Source organism: Sus scrofa, chromosome X (genome assembly GCF_054392235.1).
Source record: "Sus scrofa isolate SSC_HxYL_T2T_F1_AM1 chromosome X, Sscrofa_HxYL_maternal_Yorkshire_Landrace_v2.0, whole genome shotgun sequence".
Classification (NCBI taxonomy): Eukaryota; Metazoa; Chordata; class Mammalia; order Artiodactyla; family Suidae; genus Sus; species Sus scrofa.
Window position 1 is genome coordinate 16,156,676 of NC_139401.1, and position 25,841 is coordinate 16,182,516.

Genomic DNA, 25,841 nt, shown 5'->3' on the forward strand with positions numbered 1-25,841 from the left:
GAATCTCCGGGAGTGGGGCCCTATCATTCAGATGCTTGATTGGTGGTTCTGATGCCCAGTGAGAATGAGAACCTCTGCAGCCCGACTTAATGCCCCCGTGTATATCTTTGTGATCATTTCAGTCTCAAAGAGACAGTCCATTTATTGGCCAAAATAGGGAATCATTCCTTGTTCATAGATCTGAGAAGGATCTGAGATTCATCCTCTGCTGTTGGCCTCCTGTTCTTTTCTTTTGTTATACTCCTCAGGGGTCACATCAGCTGCCTTGTTCCTCCCCAAGTCCCCAAACACAGGAAAGGAAGGCTTTGTCCTATGCAAATGGTATTTTATGCATCAGGAAATATGAAGTCTGAGGATGGGCCAGAGAGCTCTTTCAGGGCTCCTGACAGCATCTTATCGCATGAGTAACCATACTTTTACTTCTCCTGATGCAGAAATTCACCTCCTCTTAGCATTTCTCTACCTAGTTATGGTGAGGGACTGTCATTGTCTTTTTTATCTGTGGTGCTTGGAATTGACTTTGCTTAAAAGAGTTAACAAGCAACATGACCTATTTAGTTACGGTTCATCTGAATTAATAAGAACAGCTAATATTTATTTAGAAGTTACTGTGGGCAAGGGATCCTGCTATGTGCTATGCATGAATTACCTTTCAAAATAAACCAGTGAGCTCAGGAGCTTTTATCAAGCCCATTTACAGATGAAGAAACTAAGGTTTTTGAGAGCTTAAGTACTTGTCCAAGTTCATGTGCTGATATATTTTGGAGCTGGAATTCAAACCTTTGCATTTTGACTTGAGAGATGGAACTCTTTCTCACTAATTGTGCTACCTCTACTTAACCAATCTGAGGTTTAGGTTTTGAGAGCTGTTTATGGCTTGAAATATGAAAAACAGACTGTACACCTCTTTGAGTTACCGATCTCTTGGAAAGAAGATGCCAAATAATGGTAGTATGTTGAATAATGGAACAGCGTGGAATGGATGAGGGGCCAAACTTGGCCTTTACATCTCCTTAAAAAGAGTTGCTGCTTAGGCAGCTAATTTTTCAGGAGAGAGGAAGAAGGCAAAAGGGAGCAGAAAAAGCAATTGCCAAGTCGCACAACTTTCCTTCTCATTCTCCCTTCCATGTAGATGATCTTATCCACAAGTTGTCAATAGGGACAACTCTAGAATTTTTATCCAGAATTCTGAGCCACTCCAACTGCTCATTTGATCCCTCCACTCGAATGTCTCACATGCACCTCAAATGTAACATTGACCAAAGTGGAAGTTTTGACTCCCTCTTTTCTTCCCCCACAATCTGTTCCTCTTACACTATTCTTTACTCAGCAGTGCCCCCTCCATCCATCATTACTTAGGCCTCAAACTAGAGCAACCTTGTTACTCCCCTTTTCCTCCTCCCACCTAACACCGCCACTGTGTCCTGTTGATCCTGGCTATAAAATATATCCCAACTGCCTGTGCTTGAGTCCTAGTTTTCTCACTGGGGACAAGTTTCTTAAACTCTCTCTTCCTTAGTTTGCTTATCTGTAAAATGATGCTAATAGTACCTACCGGATAGGTTGTTGCAAAGAAAGTTAGCAACAATGATTCTTCTTCTCTCTCTCTCCCTCCCCCCCCCCCCCCGTACCACACACTAGTCCAAGTGACAATTCTCTCTTCCTTGGATTTCTGTAACCATCTCCTAACTAGTTTCCCCACAACTATTGGTGTTCTTTGGCCCTATCATTTAAAGCAGTGGTTCTTGGAGTTCTCCACCATGCCTGCCTCAAGCAAGTACCTTACCTGCCCACCCTTGGCTAGCCATCCTGCATCTAAACCCCTGCCTCCGTCTAGTGCTGGAGGACTTCGTCTCTGTGGGGCTGCCAGTCCCTGCCACTGAGCCCTCACTACCCACACTTAGTGGGAGTATGAACAGACCAGAGCTAGAGCTTGCTTCTCTTGCTTCTCAGAGTGCTCTGTGTCTCCCTCCAGGCTGGGGTTAATTTCCTGGGCCCCATAAGGAAATTTCCATGCTTTTGTTTCTACTTGAAGTCACTAGGAGTTTCATTTAAGAATGGCTGAAAAGCACATTTCTTCTGCTACCTCAACCCAGGTGTGCATGCATGCAAAGGATAGCTTGATGAATCATTCTAGAACTATTTGGGTCTCATTGAAGACATTTTATTTTGGTCACAAATTACTATGTCACAGTCAGTTTGGACTGCTATAGCAGAATACCATAGACTGTATATGTTAGACAAAAATATTTATTTCCCACAATTCTGGAGGCCAGAAGCCCAAAATCAGCATGCCGGCACAGTTGGGTTCTTGGTGAGGGCCCTCTTCCTGGCTTACAAATGACTGCCTTCTTGCTTTCTCTGTCCTTACATGATAGAGAGAGAGAGAGAGAACGCTCTTATAAAGGGCATCAGTCTCATGGGGGCTCCACCCCCATGACCTTATCTAAACCTACATTCCTCCCAAAGGCCTTCACTTCCAAATAGCATCATATTGCGCATTAGGGCTTCAGCATAAGAACTTTGGGGGGGGGGGCACATTGAGTCCGCAGCACATAGCATCAACATTTCTGGCCAGTATTAGTGCTGCTCACCAGCTATGTATCCCTAAATGGAATTCCATGGGACAAATTCCTTTAGCTTCTCTGGGTTCTAGATTCTTGACCCCTAGAGCACTTCTAATGCTGCATTCTGCTTGATGATAGCTCCCCTGTTCCCCAGACAGGTAGAAGGTGAACCTACATGTTCTGATCACCTGGAGCCCACCTCCTGCTCTGGAAGATTAATGGAGCTTGAGATGCCCACCCACACACACACAGCTGCACAGCTTGAGCAAATGTGGGGCTCTTGCCACTATGTTCTCATGTCCAGGCTAGACTGCCACAGGGTCCCCTCCATCTCCATTGCTGAATTCACGTTGGTCATCCTGATTCTGTCCTGAGCTAACCAGAGTTCAAGGCTTCTCTGCCATTTTGTTTTTTTAAATTTTTGTTCATTTATTTTTTTTAACTTCCATATGGGCTGGTTAGCCTGGGGATTTAATCCAGCTCTCATAGAGGAGGACTCTCTCTCTCTCTCTCTCTCTTTTTTTTTTTTTTTTTTGGCCACACCCTTGGCAAATGGAGGTTCCTGGGCCAGGGATCAAATCTGAGCTGCACCTGAGACCTACACCACAGCTGTGGCAATGCTGGATCCTTAATCCACTGTGCCAGGCCAGGGATCGAACCTATGCCACTGCAGAGACAATGCTGGATCCTTAACCTGCTGTGCCACAGTGGGAACTCTGAGGACTCTAAACTGTCTTCTGAATAACTTTCCATTAGTTATCTCAAAGGTATGAGCTTTGCCTTTTGCTCTAACTTTCCCCGGTGTTTGGCCACCTTCCAAATTCTCTGGTAAGGATCAGGCTTTATGGGTCTTCTCACCATTTTAAGCTTCCCTAGGAATTTTGGTGAGTAAACTTTCCTTTGTCACATCCTTTGGGCTGAAAGACAGTGTAGAAGGCGACATCACCTTTTAGCTCAGATATCAAGTCTTTCTGAAAATCCGTGACTTGTGCCAAACTACCGATGACATCACTTCCAAAGTATACATCCCCCCCCCACATTTTAATATGTGTGAAACTGAGATGTGTATTATGCCTGATAGGTCATGATTTAATTGTGCATTTTTCTTTCTTAGTGGTATAGAAAATAGTAGTGTGTCTTAGAGTTAAGGACATCTTAGATTGGCTGAACTATATAGTAACATGAGCCTTATACTTAGAAAATGTTTTCTTGAGTCACAAACAAAGGGTAGATGCCTGAGGCTGTTTAGGGATGAACTATAGGAAAAGGTTAGGGGACTAGGGAGAAGCAATAGTATTTGCAAGTCACCTGGGGTGGGAAGGGAATGGCCTATCAAGAAACCTAATGTGGTTTAGTGAGGCAGAAGTGTAGAGAGCAAAGAGGATAATGAGCCACTCTAAATGGATGCGAGGATTGCACAGAAATGTTTATGGAAAGTGCTTGGGACTTACAGGCACTATAAATGGTACTTGGCTTTTGTTTATTTTTTCTGAACAAACAAATGAGAAAATTTATATTTCATCAGTTCTTGGGCATTTAGTTTTTAACACCTCTGAAATCGGGATGCTCTTATAGGCTAGTTTAATTGATAGCATTTTCTGTCATAAATGGCATCTTAGAGTTGATGAAACACGGTATGTGAAATCATTTGCTAAAACTGACCCACTGTCCTTTTGTTCCTAAGTTCTTAACCTGAATTCCTGATCTCCCACAAATTCTCATCTGTCCATTTGGAACTTTTTTTTTTTAAACTGTTTTTCCTAATCCAGGCTTAGATTATGGGTCACATGGCCTGATCCCGTTGTACCTAAACCCTTGATGTCCATGAGGTCCTGTGGAGCTGATCTGAATATCAGCTCTCGAAACCTGTGTAAAAAGGAACAGCTGGGCGTTTGAAAGAATGAAATCTCATACAAGTGTTTTTTTAAAAAATAATTTTTTCTTCAAATTCCAGTCTTTAAAAATGTGTCCATCTAAACAGTATTTATTTGAGCACCTACTCTCTGCTAGGCCAAAGGTTGGTAATCTATGGTCTGCAAGCCAAATCAAGACCAATGCCCGTTTTTGTAAATAAGGATTTATTAGAACATAGTTGTGCCCACTTATTTACATGTGGTGTATAGCTGCTTTGGGACTATAAACAGTAGAGTTGAATAGTTGCAACAGAGATTGTATGACTTGCAAAGCCAAAATATTTACACCTGGCTCTTATAGGGCCAATTTATCTTCCTGAGGGATCAAGAAGGGCCTTATCTTAAATGAACAACCAAAGAAAACCATAAGAAAAAGGTTTCATTTTGTATTGAAAAGCACACATATAACCCAGGAGGACAGGGGCTTTGTATGTCTATGAATGTATGAATGTATATATGTATGACTGTTACAGTGCTTGGCAGAGTAAGTGCTTGCGGTATAATCAAGATGACTTCTTTCCTTTTTTTTTTTTTTTGGTTGTTGTTGTTTTAGAGCCGCACCCCTGGCAAATAGAAGTTCCCAGGCTAAGGGTTGAATCAGAGTTCCCGCTGCCGGCCTAAGCCACGGCGACAGCAACATGGGATCAGAGCCATGTTTGCCACCTATACTACAGCTCACAGCAATGCTGGATCCTTAACCCACTGAGCAAGGCCAGGGATTGAACCTGCATCCTTGTGAATGCCACTCGGGTTCATTAACCGCTGAGCCATGATGGGAACTCCAAGACGGCTTCTTTCTTTGTGACTCCTCCCACTGAGAGGTAGAATCTGCTTCTTCTCCCCTTGATTTAGGTCCAGGCTTAGTGACTTGCTTAATCAATAAATTGTGGTAGAAGTGATGTTCTGGAACTCTAAGGCTAGGAAATAATGTACCTTGTATCTTTCTAAGCCTCTTGGAATGCTTACCTTGAGGGAAACCTGCCAACTTGTAAGAATTCTGACTGTTCCGAGGCTACCATGTTGGAGAGGCCAGGTACAGGGCCTCTAGTCAACAGTCTCAGCTGAGCCTAGTGTTGCAGCCATCCCTGCCAGACATGTGAAAGAAGCCGTCTTGGACCCTCCAGAGCAGCCTCTCCACCAGGTGAATACCACTGAGCAAAGGAGTCATTTAGCTGAGTTCTGCCCAAATTCCTGATTCATAAACTCATGAGATATAAAAAAAATGGTTGTTGTCCTTTTAAGCCGCTAAATTTTGGGGTGCTTTGTTACTGAGAAGTAGATAGTCAGAACAATGCTCAATAAATATTTATGACTTTGTTTGCTTTACAAAGCTAGGAAAATATAGAATCAGGGCTAGAACCCAAGTCTCTTAATTCACAGTGTCTGTGGTATTTTTATGTCCACTGATGGTTGCCCAAGGTTAGCAGGGTCATCTGCTTCCTCTTAGACCTCTTCCAGTCTCTCCACAAGTCTGACTCAGTTAGAGGCCAAGTAGGCGTCTGAGTAGCTTTGTGAAAGGTGCTATCTAAAGACTGTGTTTCTGGGCCAGATGCTGGGAAGCATGTGGCACTGGAGAGAACTTTACAACACACTGGGGCCTTGGATGCACCTTGAGGTTTTGAGGGGCCCCTCAGAAGGTTTCAGTAGGTCTGCATAATCCCAGATATGGTACATTTATATAGGAGCCAAAACACAATAATGAAGTTCACTTTCTCTGGAAAGACTGCTAGGTTTGAACCTCACATCTTCCACTTCCTAGTTCGGAGGCCTTGGGTGAATTACTAAACAGTTGAATTTCACTTCCCTCCTCTGTAAAGTGGTGATAACATCAACACATAGGTCGTTATGAAGATTAAATTCATACAAAATGACCAGAAGATTTATAGAACTTAGTAAACTCCCTTATAAAGAGAGTCATTCTTATAGTAGTGGTATTAAAGCTCCAACTTCCATCAGTTTTCTTTTTTTTTTTTAACTTTTTTTTTTTTTTTCTTTTAGGGCCGCACCTGTGGCATATGGAGGTTCCCAGGCTAGAGGTCAAATCGGAGCTGTAGCCACCGGCCTACACCAGAGCCACAGCAACGTGGGATCGGAGCCACGTCTGCGACCTACACCACAGCTCACCGCAATGCCAGATCCTTAACCCACTGAGCAAGGCCAGGGATCGAACCCGCAACCTCATGGTTCCTAGTCAGATTCGTTAACCACTGCGCCACGACGGGAACTCCTCCATCAATTTTCAAACTCTCACCTAGAGTTTTTTCAAGCACATGATACATCCACTTGTTCCACAGGTACTAATGTATTGGCATATGTTTTTATTTATGGATTCGTTGAAATGATTCATGTATAGTCACTCATCTTTGGTGTGTTGTTACATTGTGCTTATATGCTTTCTTTACATTCTTGACACACTGAACATCTGTACTTTATCATCTCATTCAAGGCATTGTAATCCTTACGGTGAATTTGTTTTAAAACTGCATCATTGGGGAGTTCCTGTCATGGCCCAGCAGTTAACGAACCCGACTAACATCCATGAGGATGCAGTTTTGATTCCTGGCCTCACTCAGTAGGTTTAGGATCCGATGTTGCCATGAGCTGCAGTGTAGGTCGCAGACACGGCCCAGGTCCAGCATTGCTGTGGCTGTGGTGTAGGCCAGTGGCCACAGCTCTGATTCGACCCCTAGCCTGGGAACCTCCATGTGCCAAGGATACAGCTCTAAAACAACAACAACAACAAAACAAACCTACATCATTGGCCTTCCAATTTATTCAGTTCTTATGCATACTTTGAAAGCTCTAAAGAGCAGACACATCTGAAATATGTTCATCTATCCCCAGGTTTTCCGGATCTACCCATTTTGTACTCTCAGTAGCTCAGTGGACAAGGGAAATAGTCTATCTTCATTGAATGGCACTGTGGAGTGGAGCTCCACTTTGTGACTTTGAGGGGAGTTCCTGTCGTGGCTCAGCAGAAACGAACCTGACTAGTATTCATGAGGACACAGATTCAATCCCTGGCCTTGCTCAGTGGGTTAAGGATCCGGCGTTGCCGTGAGCTGTGGTGTAGGTCACAGATGTGGGTCATATCTGGTGTTACTGTGGCTGTGGTGTAGACCAGCAGCTGCAGCTCCAATTTTACCCCTAGCCTGAGAACTCCCATATGCCATGGGTGTTGCCCTTAAAAAAAAAAAGAAAGAAAACTTAGAGGAATGACTTAGTAAGGGGAACCTAGAGGAAGGCCTCACATGCTGCAGCCTCTGAGGAGCTCTCAGGGTGGTGGGCCTGCAGCTGCACAAAGGAAGGGCCTGAAGAGAAGAGTATAAAAGGAAGGGGTGGCTCCCTGTGGCAGTGAGCTGCTTGCCTAACATTGCAGGTGTTCCCCTAGGTTTCCCAGCCACCTTTGCGGTTAGGTTGAAATTGAGTTATGACCAATAGAATGTGGGCAGCAGTGAAGCGTGCCACTCCAGGCCTAGCCATAAGGGTCTCTGCGTCCCCTCTCAACTCTTTCTTCTCCTGTTGCAGTGACCCTAGAAATCTTATGTTGAGATCATGGCGTGACAAGACAGTGGCCCCTCCATCAGCCTGAATTCCTGAGTTACTTTCTGGGGCAGAACCCCATGAACCAGTGCTGGATATGAAGTTTGAGGAAAAAAATCTATCTTTTTTTGAGTCAGGCCACCGAGATCAGGAGTTAGTTGGTTACTTAGCCTGACTACCAGAGCTGTGATGACCCAGATACTCAGCTGGAGTAGAACACTAGTTATGGTGTGAATGGGAAATTAACCCACCAGAGAATAACATCTCGGAGTTTCCGTCATGGCGCAGTGGAAACGAATCTGACTAGGAACTATGAGATTGCAGATTCGATCTCGGGCCTCACTCAGTGGGTTAAGGATCTGGCATGGCTGTGGTTGTGGTGTAGGCCGGCAGCTGTAGCTCCGATTCGACCCCTAGCCTGGGAACCTCCATGTGCTGCGGGTGCGGCCCTAAAAAGCAAAAAAAAAAAAAGAGAATAACATCTCATTTCCTCAGTTCCCGTCAATACAAGAGTCTTGGGCTCTTCTTGGATAAACTGGTTTGAACATGTCACGTCCCTTCCTAAAATTTTTTTGATAGATTTATTTGTATTGCCTCAAGAATCAAGTTCACACTCTTTAGCCTAGCAATTCAACAGCTGCTGAAGTCTGCATTTAATTTACGGATCCAATTTTTCCCTTTTAATGTCTCCCTAAGTCCTTTTTAGAAAGCATTCACCCCCAACCAAATTGGTACTACTAGTTGTTCTTATTATACCTCATGTTTAAGCCCACACTTATGCTTTTAACATAATAGCTGTATTAATTGAGCTCTATGTTGAAATTTTACATCTTTTTTTTTTGTCTTTTCTAGGGCTGCACCCATGGCATATGGAGGTTCCCAGGCTAGGGGTCCAATTGGAGCTGTAGCTGCCAGGCCTACACCACAGCCACAGCAATGCGGGATCCGAGCCACATCTGCAACCTACACCACAGCTCACAGCAACGCCGGATCCTTAACCCACTGAGCAAGGCCAGGGATTGAACCCGCAACCTCGTGGTTCCTAGTTGGGCTCGTTAACCACTGAGCCATGATGGGAACTCCCAGGGGAATTAGTATTACTCCCACTTCACACATTAGGAAATTGAGGCATCAGAGCATTGAAGTAACACACTCAACTCACACATCTAGGCAGTGGCTTCAAAGCCAGATCTGTCTAACTCCCGAGCCCATATTCTTTCCTCTGTACCTCACTGCTTCCTTGGCTCCACATGTTTCCCTTCCCTGGAATCCCATCTCTCAGAAGTTTCTTTGTAGTTATGTTCTGTCTTTCCTACAAGTTCATGTCCACTATGAGGCCCTGTCCACCTTGCCCAGCAATTGAGGATGACTTCCTCCTCTGTAGTCACTCTACACAGATGCTTTGTGCCTCCCGTTTTACACTTGGCTTCTTATAATTTGTGCCTTCAGCATAATACCTTATATAACATATACCCTCAAACATCTACAGCTGGGGTTGGTTTAAGGGGGAACTTAAGACCTTTGGCTGCAACTTGAAAAGCTAAGTTAGATCAAGAAGAAGGAAGAGTGAGGAGTTCCCGTTGTGGCACAGCGGAAACGAATCTGACTAGGAACCATGAAGGTTTGATCCCTGGCCTTGCTCAGTGGGTTAAGGATCTGGCGTTGCCATGAGCTCTGGTGTAGGTCGCAGATGAGGCTCGGATCTTATGTTGCTGTGGTGTAGCCTGGCAGCTGTATCTCTGATTGGACCCGTAGCCTGCGAACCTCCATAGGCCGTGGGTGCGGCCCTAAAAAGCAAAAAAAAAAAAAAAGGAGCAGTGAAAGATGGTTCTATTTTGTTTCTTATTCTCAGGCTTCTGTGAAATAGCAAAGAATCAAAATTTGTTGGAAGACTAAAATAGGTACTGGGGAGGGTTTAAACCCCCAAATCCCTGGTGCCAAGGTCCGCAAGTGTTTGAAGGAATGTAGGTGATCATAGAAGTGTGGTCCAGGAACCTGAGTTGTTAGCCCAGCAGGCAGAGCATTGGTACAAAAAAGTCAAAGTCTTAGATGTCATTTCTAGGAGGACACATGAGCTTTGCTCTGGTCCTTATATTCTGTGTTTCAGTGAAGCCTGGCCAGGCTTGGTTACTAAACTCATTTGAGTTATTTTGTCCCACTCATTGAGCTCCTGGACACAATGGGGAGTGAATGGGTGATGCATGAATCAGACTGATCCACCTCCCCTAGTTGGTTAACAAAGCATGGCTTAAAACATGTGGCTACTAGGACAGAAGGATTATTTTGACCAATTCCCAGGGAAGGAGCCAAAGTAGACCACATATGAGGCCTGGAAAATGGCTGAATTGCTTTCCCCAAAGGATGAGGGCTTCTGAAATATGTCATATGGGAAGAGGGGCAGGCTGTGGGTGTTGGGCAACATATGGGCATGGTACAATCTTTGCTCTCCACTCTAGGTATAAAATTCAATTGTGTATTATTCTAGCAGGCAGCTAAAGTCTTCCACACTCTAGTCTTGCCAACTCATCCCAATGAAATGTGAATTGTTGAGTGAATCACATGCTTTGAGGCTCTGGGTGGTAGAAGTGGAGGTGGGGAAGAGGAAGGCACAGGAAATGTCATTTCTTTAACAGCGTGCTAACTTGATGATGCCTCTCAGGTCTAGCTTATCAGCAACCACTCTAAATTGACCGTGATTTTATCCTTGCCTCTCCTTGTAAAGGTTTCTTTTTCAGAATTTTCAGCCAACAGCTTCCAAACTGTCATTTACAATTTACAGAAGGACAGAAGGTAGAATAGTTGTCAGCAAGCAGCATAATTGTGTGCCAGGAAATGACATGGCAAAAAGTCTAGCCTGGCAAGTGCTAGACGGCTCTTTCCCTATCTTCTAGCTTCAGGCAGAAGCAGAACTATAATATGTGCTGATCTTTTTGTGACTTATTTACACTTGGAGTTAAGATTACTAAGAGGTATTTGGTCTGGAGATCAGGCAGAGATTTATTTTTTAAAAAGCAAAGCAATGGAGAAATAGGAACTTGGAAAGTAGGATGTTATGTATATTATATTATGCATCTTGTGCTATGGTTGCTGTAGTATGCTATGCTATACTATGTTATGTTATGAAATGCTATTGTGTATTCCAGTGGATTTTTTTTTTTTTTAATGGCCGTACCCATGGCATAAGTAAGTTCCCAGGCCAGGGACTGAATACGAGCCATAGCTGCAACTGCAGCTGTGACAACGTTCAATCCTTTAACCCACTGTACTGGGCCAGGATCGAACCAATGCCTCCACAGCGACCAGAGCTGCTGCAGTCGGATTTTTAACCTACTGTGCCACCGCAGGAACTCCTCCAGTGGTTCTTAATGTGTCACCCCTGCTGCAGCCTGCAGCCGGTGCAGCCAGAGCTGCATTACCTGGGCATTTGTTAGACTTGTCATTTCCTGTGAGCTATCCAAGATCTACTGAATCAGAAACTCTGGGGCTAGAGCCAGCAGTCTGAATTTTAATAAATCATCCAGGTGATTCTGATCTCTGCTCTAGTTTGAGAACCACTGGTGTATAATAGATGGCAAGAAATCCTGCCTTGTTTTACTTGTTTATCAGTTACAAACACAATTAGCTGCAAAAACAAAAACCAAAAAACCCCAGAAAACCTAGCAAATATTCGCTATATAATTAAGAAATAATTTTATTATTCTTGCAAAATAGGAAATACTCCTGGTGTCTAGGCATCCAGGCTCCTTCTACCTTCTTATTTTCCCACTCTTAGCAAGTGGCTTTGTCACCAGAATTGCAACATGGCTGCTGTGGTCCAGTTACTTCTGTGTTCCAGGCAGGAAGAAGGGGGAAGAACAAAGGGCTTCTCCTATTTTTATTCAGGTAAAATTAACTCTGCTCAGTGATTTCAGCCTTATTTTGTGGCTAGAACTATGCGATATGGCCAACTCTAACCCTGGAGGTTAAATCAACTTTAGCTTTTCAGTCTTTATGATAGAGAAAGTCAACAGAAAAGGGATGAAGATGAGAATAGTTTGGGGAGGCCAGCCCATACCAGGTCTTTCAACTTGCAACTTGTAGCTAATCCTTTTGCTGCTTCCTTTCATTCTTTTTGTTTTTCCTTCTTCCTTTCTTTCTTTTCTTTTCTTTCTTTATTTTTCTTTCTTTCTTTCTTTCTTTCTTCCTTTTTTTTTTGCTGAAATTCTTGGGGGTAGGTCATGATGGAAAAAGTATCTTTTTGTTTGTTTGTTTGTTTTGTTTTTTTGCCTTTTCTAGGGCCGCTTCCTGCGGCATGTGGAGGTTCCCAGGCTAGGGGTTGAATTGGAGCTGTAGCCACCGGCCTACGCCAGAGCCATAGCAACGCGGGATCCAAGCCTCGTCTGCGACCTACACCACAGCTCACGGCAACGCCAGATCCTTAATCCACTGAGCAAGGCCAGGGATCAAACCCGCAACCTCATGGTTCCTTGTCGGATTTGTTAACCACTGTGCCACAACAGGAGCTCCAAAAAAGTATTGTCTTAATGTTTTCTTTTTTCTTTTTCTTTTCTTTTTTTTTTTTGACCACACCTTCGGCATATGGAAGCTCCCAGGCTAGGGATTGAATCTGAGCTGCAGCTGCCAGCCTACACCACAGCTACAGCAACACCAGATCCGAGCCACATCTGCGACCTACACCACAGCTCATGGCAATGCCAGATCCTTAACCCACTGAGCCAGGCCAGGGATTGGACCTGCATCTTCATGGATACTAGTCGGGTTCTTAACCTGCTGAGCCATGATGGCAACTCTCTAATCTTAATGTTAATAGGAAAACAGGACCAACAAATTGTATTTCCATTTACAGTTTAATTCTGAAATCTAATTCTTGTTAAGGAAAACTCAGATTTCATGTTTGTGCAGTTATTTTATATTAGGTTAAAGGTTTGGCTGAGTTTGCCTTTTTGAGATTTATTTAATGGAAGATTTGTAAAATAGGACCAAATAAGAAATAATGTGAAATACTGGACAACTACACATATTTGGGCTAATTATAGTGGAGAGTCTGAAAATTTGCATATTTCAAGATATGCATCTATTATTTCTTTAAAATGTAAACAATAATTAGAATTAGGCTCCAGGACTGTCACATATAATTTCTTTTTATTGTAATGTGTGATAATTGACTTATTTATAGTAAGAGTTATTTCCAAATTAGTATAGCAGTGTTAAAGCTATTTATTTCTCAACAAAGCCATTCCTCTTATGTTTTAAATGGTAAAATTTCCCAGACTCTGTTCAAAATATTACTAATTTTGATTTAATGCAGTGCGATATATGAGCTATTGTTGGACTCATTGAGGTTGCCATGGTAATTAATCATCCAGCTGGCAGGAAGAAGCTGAGAACCAGAGAAGATCAATGTGACTAGGGTACAAGAAACTAAATGTTGTCAGAACCCGGGTCAAAACAGAGATGGCAGGACACCAAGTCCTATGTTCTTTTCACATTCTCTGTCTCTAGCTTCCAAAGTTCTAGATTTCGCTCTTCAATGAATGTCTGTAATTAAAACAGCCTCTTAGGACTTTCTTTTCTTAATCCCCGTCCTCTAGGTCAGGGGTTGCAAATTACAGCCAACGGGCCAAATCTGGCCCATCACCTGTTTTGGTAGGGTTCATGAGCTAAGAATGTTTTTTATATTTTTAAATGTTTGGAAAAAATGTCATGACATGTGAAAAGTATATGAAATTCAAATTTCATTCCCATAAATAAAGTTTTTTTGAAATACAACCATGCTCATTTGTTTAACATGTTGTCTGTGGCTGCTTTCATGCTGCAACAGCAGAATGGAGTAGTTGCAGAAGAGACAGTGTGGCCTGCAAAGCCTAAAATACTTACTATCTGACCCTTTACAGAAGCAGCTTCTGATACTGCTCTGGATCAATCCTGATCAAGGAGACCTTTGGTCATAGAGGGAAAGGGAAGCCCTCTTGTCTGAAATGCTAACTTAGGAACCTCTGGTCAAGTCTTTCCTGCTTTCCTGCCATTTTTCATAGGAAATTCTCTTTCTACAATTTTGAGTCTTGATTGGACAGAAAAGGTGGGAAGTATGCTATCCAAGATAGTAGATGCTAGCATGTGTAGCTAACAATCACTTGAAATGTGGCTAGTGCAAACTGAGATGTGCCGTGAGTGTAAAGTATGTACCAGATTTTGAAGAATTAGTACAAAAAAAGAATATAAAATCTCTCATTAATATTTTTATTTATTTATTTATTTTGCTTTTTAGGGCGGCACCCAAGGCATATGGAAGGTCCCAGGTCCAATCGGAGCTACAGCTGCCGGCCTACACCACAGCCACAGCAACGTGGGATCCTTAATCCACTGAGCGAGGCCAGGGAATCGAACACCAGTCCTCATGCATACTAGTCGGGTTTGTTAACCATTGAGCCATGATGAGAACGCCAATATTTTTATATTGATTACATGTTGAAATAATGATGCTTAGGATATATTGGATTAAATAAAATATTTGCCTTCTTATTACTTGTTATTGTGGCTACTGGAAAAATTAAAATTATACTTATGCCTCCTGTTATATTCCTTTGGACAGTATCTGTTTTGAATCCTTTCGCTTCTCTTTTTTTCCCTAGTAAATATGATTTTCTTTCTTCTTTTTTGGGGGGTCAAATTTGCATTTAATTTTTTCCAGCTTTATTGGGATATAATTGACAAATAACACTGTGTAAGTTTAAGGTGTACAATGTGATGATTTGGTACATGTATATTTTGTGAAATGAGGTTGGCTAATACATCCGTCATCTCACATATAGTTACCATTTTGTGTGTGTGTGAGAGAGAATTTGAAATCTACTGTCTTTGTAAATTTCAAGTACACAATACAGTATTGTTAACTATAGTCACCAACCTTGGTGACTATATGTATGTTAGATTTCCAAAACTTATTCATCGTATAACTGAGCCAGTTTTCTATTAGCAAATCTCTTCTGAGTCACTAGAAACACCGTAACAGGTGCTTTATCAGGGTTTACCACCTTCTTGTTTTCTCCATTAACTGCTTCTGCCGCTGTGTACAGTAAATTTTCATCTTAAACCAGTCTGGTAGAACAGTTTAATGACAGACAAGTATGTCCAAATTTGTTGGGTCACCAGTAAAATTAATTATTTACTGCTATACCAGTTATTGGAAAAAATGTTATTTTTCTAAATGTGTTAATATTTTACAGCAGTTAAAAATAAAAACACATTTTTATTAACATGAAATTTCCCACTGGTACTTTTATATTTTGCAAACTTTATAAATTACAGCATAGAAACAAATGCAGGTTAGAGGTTTCTTTTTACAGACTTCAACGTGGCAATTTAAAGGTAAAAGATTAATAGCAAAAATTCAGAATTGACTGCAAGTTCCTGGAGGATGTCATTTCACCTTGCTGTTATACTTTCAAATTGCAATTGGGGTAACGTGCTGATTCTTATTTGATTTTTTTAAAAAATAAACTTTATTTTTTGAGGTCATCTTAGGTTCACAGCAAAAAAAAAGCAGAAGACACAGAGATCCCATAAAGCCCCTGCTCAGCCTCGAAATATGCAGAGCCTCCTCCGTTGTCAACACTCTCCGGAGCGGTGCATTTGTTGTAACTGATGAACCTACATTGACACATCATAATCACCCAAAGTCTATAGTTTACATTAGGCTTCACTCTTGGTTTGGTACATACTATGAATCTGGGCAAATGTATAATGACACATATCTACCATTACGGTATCAAACAGCGTAGTTTCACTGCCCCAAAATACTCTATGCTCCACATATTCATCCTCTTATTTGGTTTTTAAATCTGCACAACTCTTTTTAACAGTTTCATTTCCATTTAGCCATCTTTTAAAATTTTTAGTTTTTCTTTTTTATCCATTATTCTTTTTTTGTCTTCTTAGTTTATCCATTATTCTTGTGTGTAATTTAAAGTCATGTACTTTCCAAGAGTTATTATGACTAAATATCAGTTCCCAGATCCTCTTGCCAACCCCTAATTGACAGCTTTTCCTTCTTTAGAGGCAAAATTTTCAACTTCTTAGCTTTTAATTTTTTGGTGTTTATATCTTTAACATGCTTATATTGGTACTTTTTTTTAATTTGTGGGAATTATCCAATTATTTTTTACTATCCTAAATCAAGTCTTAGCTCCTTCAAATGTGTGCATATATATACATATATGTATTTCAATCACTTTGCTGTACACCAGAAACTAACACAACATTGTAAATCAGCTATACTTTAATAAAAAATAAACTTAATCTCTTCACCCCCACCACAAGCATGAACATTCCTATATACCTATTTTCCCTGTAAAATATCATTATAATTTTATTTTGCACAATAATTTCACTGTATAAATGCTGTTCATAGCTGAGCTAAGTCAAACCACTGATAAGACATAACTAAAGAATTAGGAAATTGGAATATAGATTTAAATATTTTCCCAGAATTCAGCTCACATAGATAAAGAGAAGAGAAGCTGTGAAATACCGGTTAAAAGAAAGTGGAGGATAGAATAAGAACACTCAACATATACTAATGTGATTTTTAGAAGGAGAAAATTTAAAGAATAAGGAGGAATTGAGTATCAGATAATGCAGATGAAGAAAGAACAATCAAATGACTAGCAGGAACATTTAAAAAATCGTACCTCTATCTACTGAGACTAAAAAGTGAAGTAAAGATTTTTCCCAACAACATCTGAGAGAGGTGCCATTTACAAACCCTTAATGTTGCTTCTCTAAGAAGGAAACCAAACTTATGAAGAAGAATCAGTATCTAAGAAGCCATATTGAACACAGAAATTGGCAAACATGTTGGTAATTTTAACTCACCAATGGCTGTCTAAAAATAACTTCACAATAGTCAAAGCAATGGAGGGGGTAGGGTTAAAAATAAAGTGGAGTTAAATATTATATGACCTGCCATGGAACCCTGGGGCTATATCTATGGAGTCACCTGGTTTTTCTTTTTCTATACTTTTACATTCCACCTTTCTATGTCCTTTAGTTACAGTGCTGCTGCCACCACCAGCAAGTACACTAAGTCTTTTCCAGACAGTTTTCAGAAAATGGTATTTCTTGTACGAACAGAAAATAAACTTTTTCAATTTTATCTTCTAGAATTAGGAATGCTTAGCCCACCTACTGGAAACATCCCTCTAACGTGTTATTTGAAGTAATAATGTAATTTGCATGTTCTGTGAAGGATTATCAAATAATCTTAATTATTTTTGAGTCTGTGATTTTATTATTAAAAGGACTGTCACAAGTCAGAGCTCTCTGTGACAACCATTAAAGATCCTTGAACAGAAAGAATATCATCCATCAAATTTACAATTCATCACTTGATATTTTTTTGTCTTTTTAGGGCCGCACCCGTGGCATATGGAGGTTCTCAGGCTAGGGGTCAAATTGGAGCTGCAGCTGCCAGCCAATGCCACAGCCACAGCAATGCGGGATCTGAGCTGCATCTGCAACCTACACCACAGCTCACGGCAACACTGGATCCTTAACCCACTGAGTGAGGCCAAGGATCAAACCTGCATCCTCATGGGTACTAGTCAGATTCATTTCCACTGAGTCACGACAGGAACTCCCCATCACTTGTTTTTAACAAAAGATTTATTACTCTAAAACCTACTGGCTTAAAACAGCAAACATCCATTATTTCATAGTTATTACGAGTTGAGAATTTGAGAGCATCTTAGCTGTGTATTTCTGGCTCAGCGTCTCTCATAAGTTTCAATCAAGATAGCAGCTGGGACTGCAGTCATCTGAGGGCTTGACTGCGGCTGGAAGATTCACTTCCAAGATGGTCTATCCACATGGTCTTTGGCAGGAGGCCTCAGTTCCTTGTCACATGGGCCTCTCCAGTTGCTACTTAGGTGTCATGATGGCATGGAGGCTGAATTACCCTAGAGTAAGTGATCCAAGAGCAAGCAAGACAGAAGCTGCAGTGTCTTTGTGACCCAGACTTTCAATGTCATACTCTATCATTTCTGTAATATTAATTATAAAGGTCAGCGCTGGAGTTCCCATTGTGGTGCAGTGGAAATGAATCTGACTAGTAACCATGAGGTTGTAGTTTCGATCCCTGGCCTCGCTCAGTAGGTTAAGGATCTGGCGTTGTCGTGAGCTGTGGTGTAGGTCACAGATGTGGCTCAGATCCTGTGTTGCTGTGGCTGTGGTGCAGACAGGCAGCTGCAGCTCCGATTTGACCCCTAGTCTGGGAACCTCCATAGGCTGCGGATGCAGCCCTAAAAAGCAAAAAAAAAAAAAAAAAAAAAAAAGGTCAGCCCTATCCAGTGTATGAGGAGACTATATGAGGGAATGAATTAGGAGATGGGGATTACTAAGGGATCATATTGGAGATTGTTGATCATATTCTCAGATATAGATATCAAACTAGCATTTAGAAAGGATAGAAGCAACATTTTTAGGAAATAAAAGAATTTGTAATTTTATCACTATTTCCATTTTCTCTATCTTCTGTAATGACGTTTCTTATTTAAATTAGCATTTTGGAGTTCCTGTTGTGGCGCAATGGAAACGAATCTGACTAGGAACCAAGAGGTTGCAGGTTCAATCCCTGGCCTAGCTCAGTGGATTAAGGATCCGGCGTTGCCATGAGCCGTGGTGTAGGTCGAAGACACGGCTTGAATCTGGCATTGCTGTGGCTGTGGTGTAGGCCGGCGGCAACAGGTCTGATTAGACCCCTAGCCTAGGAACCTCCATGTGTCACAAGTATGGCCCTCAGATGCAAAATAAATAAATAAATAAATAAGCAAGTATTTTGATTCTCTTTAATTCCTACCTTTTCTAGATTTACTAAGCCTGAAACTCAAAAGTTATGAAAACTGATGAAATTTAGAGGCTTGTCCACTCTTATTGTGTAGAAATATTGAGGAATGATGGTCACTGTGGCATGAATGTATAACTTGATAAGTATATGTGTGTCTTATTTGAAGTGAAAACTATCTTCCACCTACAATAATTATCTTCATTTTATATATAGCTTTTCCAAAAGACAGAGGTTATTGCTTTTGTCAAAATTTTAGCTGTTTCAATGTGATTGAGGCCACATTAAGCACAAGGAAAATGTTTCTTTTTAAAAAAATGTACTCGTGATTTTCTAATCTGAAACTTTCCTGTAGTTCAATGAAATTAATGCCTTTAACATTTTTCAACCATACTAGAACCATAGTAGAAAGCGCTTTTATAATATTTTTAAGGGAATGTTACATGAAAACCTGCCTATAACTGGCTAAATGGAGATATTAGAGCCCTTTCCAAAGGGCTGCTTCCATGGGGTGATATAAGCTTTGAAAAGTGGATGCAATTTTATGAAGTTGGTGGCTATGATGCATTAAAATCTAGGACGTCTGCATTTCAATTCAAATTAAGTTCTTAAAAGTAATGCTCTGTACTTATAGCTGCATTATTTTAATAAAGCTTCAGGGATAGTTATTTTAAAATCACCATTATCTTATGTTTAAATGAAAATCACAAAAGCTAGATTTAGAACTTCAGAGCTAAAAGTATGGAAGTTGCTGAAGTCTATTTCATATAATCTTTAAAGTGATTTGAATTAAAGAAATAGCTGCCATCACCAACCCTCACTCCAGATAATCTTGTATGGGTCCCTCTTTCTTTTTTTTTTTTTTTTTTTTTTTTGTCTTTTTTTTTTGTTATTTCTTGGGCTGCTCCCGAGGCATATGGAGGTTCCCAGGCTAGGGGTCGAATTGGAGCTGCAGCTGCCAGCCTACACCACAGCCACAGCAACTCGGGATCCCAGCTGCATCTGTGACCTACACCACAGCTCACTGCAATGCTCGCTGAGCGAGGCCAGAGATGGAACCGATATCCTCATGGATATTCATCAGGTTCGTTACCTCTGAGCCATGACAGGAACTCCTATTTTTAAAATTTATTTTTCATTGAAGCATAGCTGATTTACAATATTGTGCCAATTCCTGCTGCATAGCAAAGTGACCCAGTCATACACACACACACACACACACACACACACACACACACACACACACACATATACACACATTCCTTTTCTTATATTATTTTTCATCATGGTCTATCCCAAGAGATTGGATATAGTTTCCTGTGCTTTACAGTAGGACCTCATTCCTTATCCATTCTAAATATAATAGTTTGCATCTACCAACCCCAAACTCCCCATCTATCCCACTTCCTCCCTCTTCCCCTCTGGCGACCACAAGTCTGTTTGCTCTGTCCACGATCTGTTTCTGTTTTGTAGATAGGATCATTTGTGCCATACTTTAGATTCCATATATAAGTGATATCATATGGTATTTGTCTCCTTTCTGACTTACTTCACTTAGTATGAGAATCTCTAGTTCCATCCATGTTGCTTCAAATGGCATTATTTCGTTCTTTTTTATGGCCGAATAGTATTCCATTGTATATATGTACCACATGTTCTTTATCCATTTATCTGTCAATGGATATTTAGGTTGTTTCCATGTCTTAGCTATTGTGAATAGTGCTGCCATGAACATAGGGGTGCATGTATCTTTTTGAATGAATGTTTTGTCTGGGTATATGCCCAGGAGTGAGATTGCTGGATCATATGGTAGTTCTATTTTTAGTTTTCTGAGGAATCTCCATACTGTCTTCCATAGTGGATGTACCAATTTACATTTGAGAGGGCATTGTTTCTTGAAAGTTACTCCTTTGCACATTTCGTATCTCACATGTCCCTAAGGTCTTATCCGTGTACGAACTGAGTTCATCCCTTGACTCCTGAATTGAAACCTGCCAGTTGCTGAAGTGGCAGGATCTTCTCATAACTTCCTAAAAGCAGGCTGGTGAGGTAAAGCATGTCCCACAGGAAATCAGAGCTGATGTCTTTGAATTTTCCATCCTTTTAGCAGCAGGACTGACCCAAAGCTCAGCTGCTATGCTGAGAGCCAGCGAGGGAGTGGACATCACTGGCAACCCATGCCTGCTGATCTCCATTATCTTCCTTGGGACTTTGGAGGGGCTGTTGGAAATGCTTACCTCTTTCTGATGGTAGGACTAAGCACACAGGATTTGATCTCAGGTCTGTTCGCAGTTGTTTTTGTCACCACTTGGAGAGAACTCTAAGAAAATAAAACCAACGTAGAAGAAGAAAGGACCAAAAATGGAATGAGGCTTTTTTCTGGACTCTTAGCAGATGACTCAAGTCTGTGCCCATTCTGCCTTCTTGTGTCTAAGTAAATTTGAAGTTGGGTTTTGGTCACTTGGAACCCCCAAAATCTCTATCACAGCAGCAATTATGTGATGAGAGTATTGTTTGTAAAAACAAATGGTATCTCTTGAATTTTCAACCGTTAGTGAGGGAATTTGTGTTTTTCACTGGGTGGTAGCTGAGAGAAACTCACAGATTTCCAAAGTAAATCCTTGGTATGGCGTTTTGAGGTGCTTCACAAAGAATGCAAATGAGATTATACATACAAATTGGAAAAACACAGACAGTGGAGTAAGCAAAGACTAATAGTAATATAAAGAGATTCAGACTGGCTCAATAGCTGAATTAAGATCAAAAGGAAAGCTAGTGAATTTAGTCCCCAGATGCTCTGAGGCAAGAATGAATAGGAGAGATTGTTTCTGTTAAAGGAATTTCAAGAGAGCCATCTGGAGAAATAAGAGCAGGGGATAAAATTGGGCCAGTTGCCTGGGTCAGTTTTAGGATGTGAATTGTAGGATGGGGGCTGGTAGGGATGGTGGGCAGTTGTCCTATGCCTTTGTTCTACATCCTATTGTGCTATGACTTGGGACACTAAGTCACAAGACTGCGAGCTACCAGGACAGATAAAGATTTAAGAACCAGATTGAAATATAAGGAAATTTTAAGTTCTGAGCCTGGAGTTGGTTTATGTGTCATGGAGCAACGTCTCCTTATTTATGGTCTCTGCTCATATGCTTGAGCCAGTGATGTGGTGAAGCCCTTGGGACAAACAGGAAAAGCTTCTGTGTGTGTGTGTGTACACACCATTTTATCAGAGCACAAGGGCTGTCTATAGTGTACTTTAATTCTTATTCTCTTTGTCTTTTGGAAGGCATTTTGGTGAATTGAGAGGGAGAGACAGAAGCTGATTTCTGGGCTCATGCTGTACACATTGGGCAGTGTTTTGCAGAAGCAGCACAGAGAGGAGAAAGCCATGTCTTCACTGCCAACGTGATGAAAATACTCTAAATTTGAATTTAGAGAATTCACAAATGTTTCTCTCCCCACTCCTGCTTCACCTCTGAAGCAAATGCTGACAAGTGTCTCTCCCCAGTTCCATTTCTAGATATAAAATAGCACTTTTTGTGACTTTTTCCTCCTTCGAATCTACCTTGATACTTAGGGAAGAGAGAGAAGATCAAAGGGAGGCAAAAAAGATAAAATTCATGACACTCCTTCTCCAGGCCCTTGAAGGAAAAGGAGATGTTTATTTTTATTTTCTTGAATAATTGAGATTTTATTGGTTGTTTTGAGGATCAGTATACAGACATTTCAATTTGTACATAATTCTTAACATATATACCAAAAATCTAAAAAATCATCTAGCTGTGATTCTTTTCTCAACAGTTATTCCAGTGACCTTACAACTTAAAATTTGGAGGCAAATTTCCCTTAACAGAATAGCAAGTACCAGTATCTTCAAATGTTGATATGCTGTTATATCATAAGTCCCACTAATTCACAGTTTAATGTCACATACACCACATACTCAAATTTTCAATCTTTTACAGCACATTAACAAAATAACTAGGAAAACGGGACTACCACGACCAAAGATGTTACAGAATGGACAAAATTCTTTTCTTTTTTTTTTTTTTTTGTCTTTTGTCTTTTGTTGTTGTTGTTGCTATTTCTTGGGCCGCTCCCGCGGCATATGGAGGTTCCCAGGCTAGGGGTCAAATCGGAGCTGTAGCCACTGGCCTACGCCAGAGCCACAGCAACGCAGGATCCGAGCCGCGTCTGCAACCTACACCACAGCTCACGGCAACGCCGGATCGTTAACCCACTGAGCAAGGGCAGGGACCGAACCCGCAACCTCATGGTTCCTAGTCGGATTCGTTAACCACTGCGCCACGACGGGAACTCCCAGAATGGACAAAATTCTGACAAGAAGAGCCAAGATCAAGGAATGGTTTGCTTTAGGCAACAGTTCTATCAAAAACAACATGGAAAGAGAAGGAATTTAAAGTGTTCAAGACATTAAATGCACAACTGACTCCAAATGGCCATTTAGTATGCTTTGTATTATAGGATATAAAAGCTCCCCCATCTATGGAATGTTAAGCTGACACCCAAGACAGTCGAAGCCTCCCATATTCAATATCCCAGTGTTTTCTGGTTGTACCAAAAAATAAACAACAACCAGCAAACGATTTCACCTCTTTTTTAAAAAAAGCATTTACACTTAAAAAATGGGATGAGGTGGGACTCCCTCTTTCTTAAAAATGTTTCTAGAGCCACTAAAAAATGTACATTTACAAAATAGTTGATAAAAATATTCTGGATTGTACAGGCAGGGAGACAGGGACCACTGACAGGACTGGGCGTGTGGTGTCAATCAGACGTGGTTTCTTTCCTGCTGCATCAGAGCCTGGGCTCTCCTCGTTTTTAGTTTCTCCGTTTTCTGCAGGTAAATCTTCTTTAGTCTCTTGATTAGTCACTTCAGCCTGTTTTCCCTTTTGCTCCCCTTTCCCTTTTGTTTTTACTTTTTGGTCTGAAGATTTATCCTTTCCTGCCACCTTTTTTGGCTTCGTTTCCACTTTTGCGGGAGCAGGTTTAGCTGGCAGTCTCCTCTTGGGCTCCTCCCTCAGCAGAGCTGACCTTCCTCCTGGGCATCGTGGTGGTGGGGCAGTCGTGTGCCAGGTGCCTGAGGGCCATGGTGCACTGTTGAGAGCCGCCTCGAAGCTGGGCTGCCTGGCCCTTGCCTCTCCTCCCTCAGTGGTGGGAGCAGTCAAAAAGGAGATTTTTAAACCAGGCTTTTGAATAATAGAAGGTCTGATGGCTGATATGGACAAAACAGAGAATAGGGAGTTTCCATTGTGGCTCAGTGGGTTAAGAACCTGGCCTAGTGTCCATGAGGATGTGGACTCAATCCCAGGCCTTGCTCAGTGGGTTAAGGATCCGGTGTTTCCGCAAGCTGCGGCATAGGTCGCAGATGTGGCTCAAATCTGTTGTTGCTGTGCCTGTTGAGTAGGCCGGCAACTGCAGCTCTTACTCGACCCCTAGCCTGGGAACCTCCGTATGCCGCAGGTGCAGCCCTAAAAAGAAAAAAAACAAAAACAAAACAAAACAAAACAGAGAGTAAGATAATCCCCGGGAAAAAAAGCAGGGAAACTGAATCCTGAAGCCTAACTGCATTTCGAAGCACCCAGTGCTGCATGAGAGAGAGTGTCAGGCAAGGGCTTCGGATTATTTGGGTGGCAAGTTCTCATCCTCTGTCTCTCCCCTCAACCACACTTCCTAACATCCAAATTACTCAGAGTCCCATTTAGCGTTGGAATGTAAATTAGAGCAGTATATAACTGGAATTATTTTCCATTCCCAGCCTCAAACTTTGCTTTGGTGTCTGAGAGAAGCCAGGGATTCACAGACTAGAATATATTTACATACAAAAGCATTCATCAGTGTTTGTGCTCTGCCTCAAGATGTAACTAGGAAATCCTGTATTTAAGAATATGTATCTAATAAATCCAGTGTCATCTAGGGAAACAAGACCTGTTATTAGGCTGATGCACTGCTGGCCATTCATTTTCCTGGTCAAGACCTTGAGGCCTGGAACTTAAGGTTTAGCTCTGAAACAAGCAGCCCTCTCTCCTTGGAAACCTTCCCCCCCTTCTGTTGCTAAGTCCTCCAGCCCTGTTCAAGCACTGTGCATAATAGCTTCTTGTGAGGAAATGACATTTAGAGCTCTCTCAATCTGTCAGCTTAATACCAACGTTTTTAAAATCACATGTTATATTAGTGAGGCCTTCTCTTTCCTTAAGTCTCAATCTTTCTGCTTCCAAGGTTGAAAATATGCTTAAGAAACAATTTAAAATTGACGCCAGTGTTTGTACAATTATTTCCTATCTAACAGTATTGATTTTCCATATTGAAAATGACTTTTTTAGTCGGCAAAATATAACATTAAAAAATAGCTGTGAATGGAGTTCCTGTCGTGGCTCAGTGGTTAACAAATCCGACTAGGAACCATGAGGTTGTGGGTTCGATCCCTGGCCTTGCTCAGTGGGTTAAGGATCTGGCGTTGCCCTGAGCTGTGGTGTAGGCTGCAGATGCAGCTCGGATCCCGCGTTGGTGTGGCTGTGGTGTAGGCCGGCGGCTACAGCTCCGATTGGACCCCTGGCCTGGGAACCTCCATATGCCACGGGAACGGCCCAAGAAATGGCAAAAAAGACCAAAAAAAAAAAAAGATACCAATCATATTGACGGACTTGCTTATCATGCCTCTTTTCCCTAAAGTGTTCCTTTCCAAGTGGGTTAGTAGTGAAAGTAGATAATTATTTATTGAGTGGACTCTTGCATTTTCACTTTCTTTTAAGTGCCTGGCACATAGTAGATGCTCAATAAATAACTGTTAAATGTTTGAATGAGTTTATGAGTGCCCGATAAATCACCTCTACCTAATTATTTAACATTGAGCTCCAGATCAATATACAAGTATTGTGCTTTTTGGAAAAAAACCACTTTTAATTATCTTGAAGGTTTATCAACATTTCTATGTATATATTTTTAATTTTAATTTAAAAATGG

At 41.4% G+C, this 25,841-nt stretch overlaps 1 protein-coding gene and 1 pseudogene across 12 annotated transcripts in view; one reads left to right on the plus strand and one right to left on the minus strand.

Annotated features, from left to right (window-relative positions):
* GRPR (gastrin releasing peptide receptor) overlaps nucleotides 1–25,841 on the plus strand; it is a 468,413-nt gene that overhangs the window by 95,784 nt on the left and 346,788 nt on the right. The window lies entirely within an intron of this gene.
* LOC146394489 (non-histone chromosomal protein HMG-14 pseudogene) lies at nucleotides 23,567–23,927 on the minus strand (annotated as a pseudogene).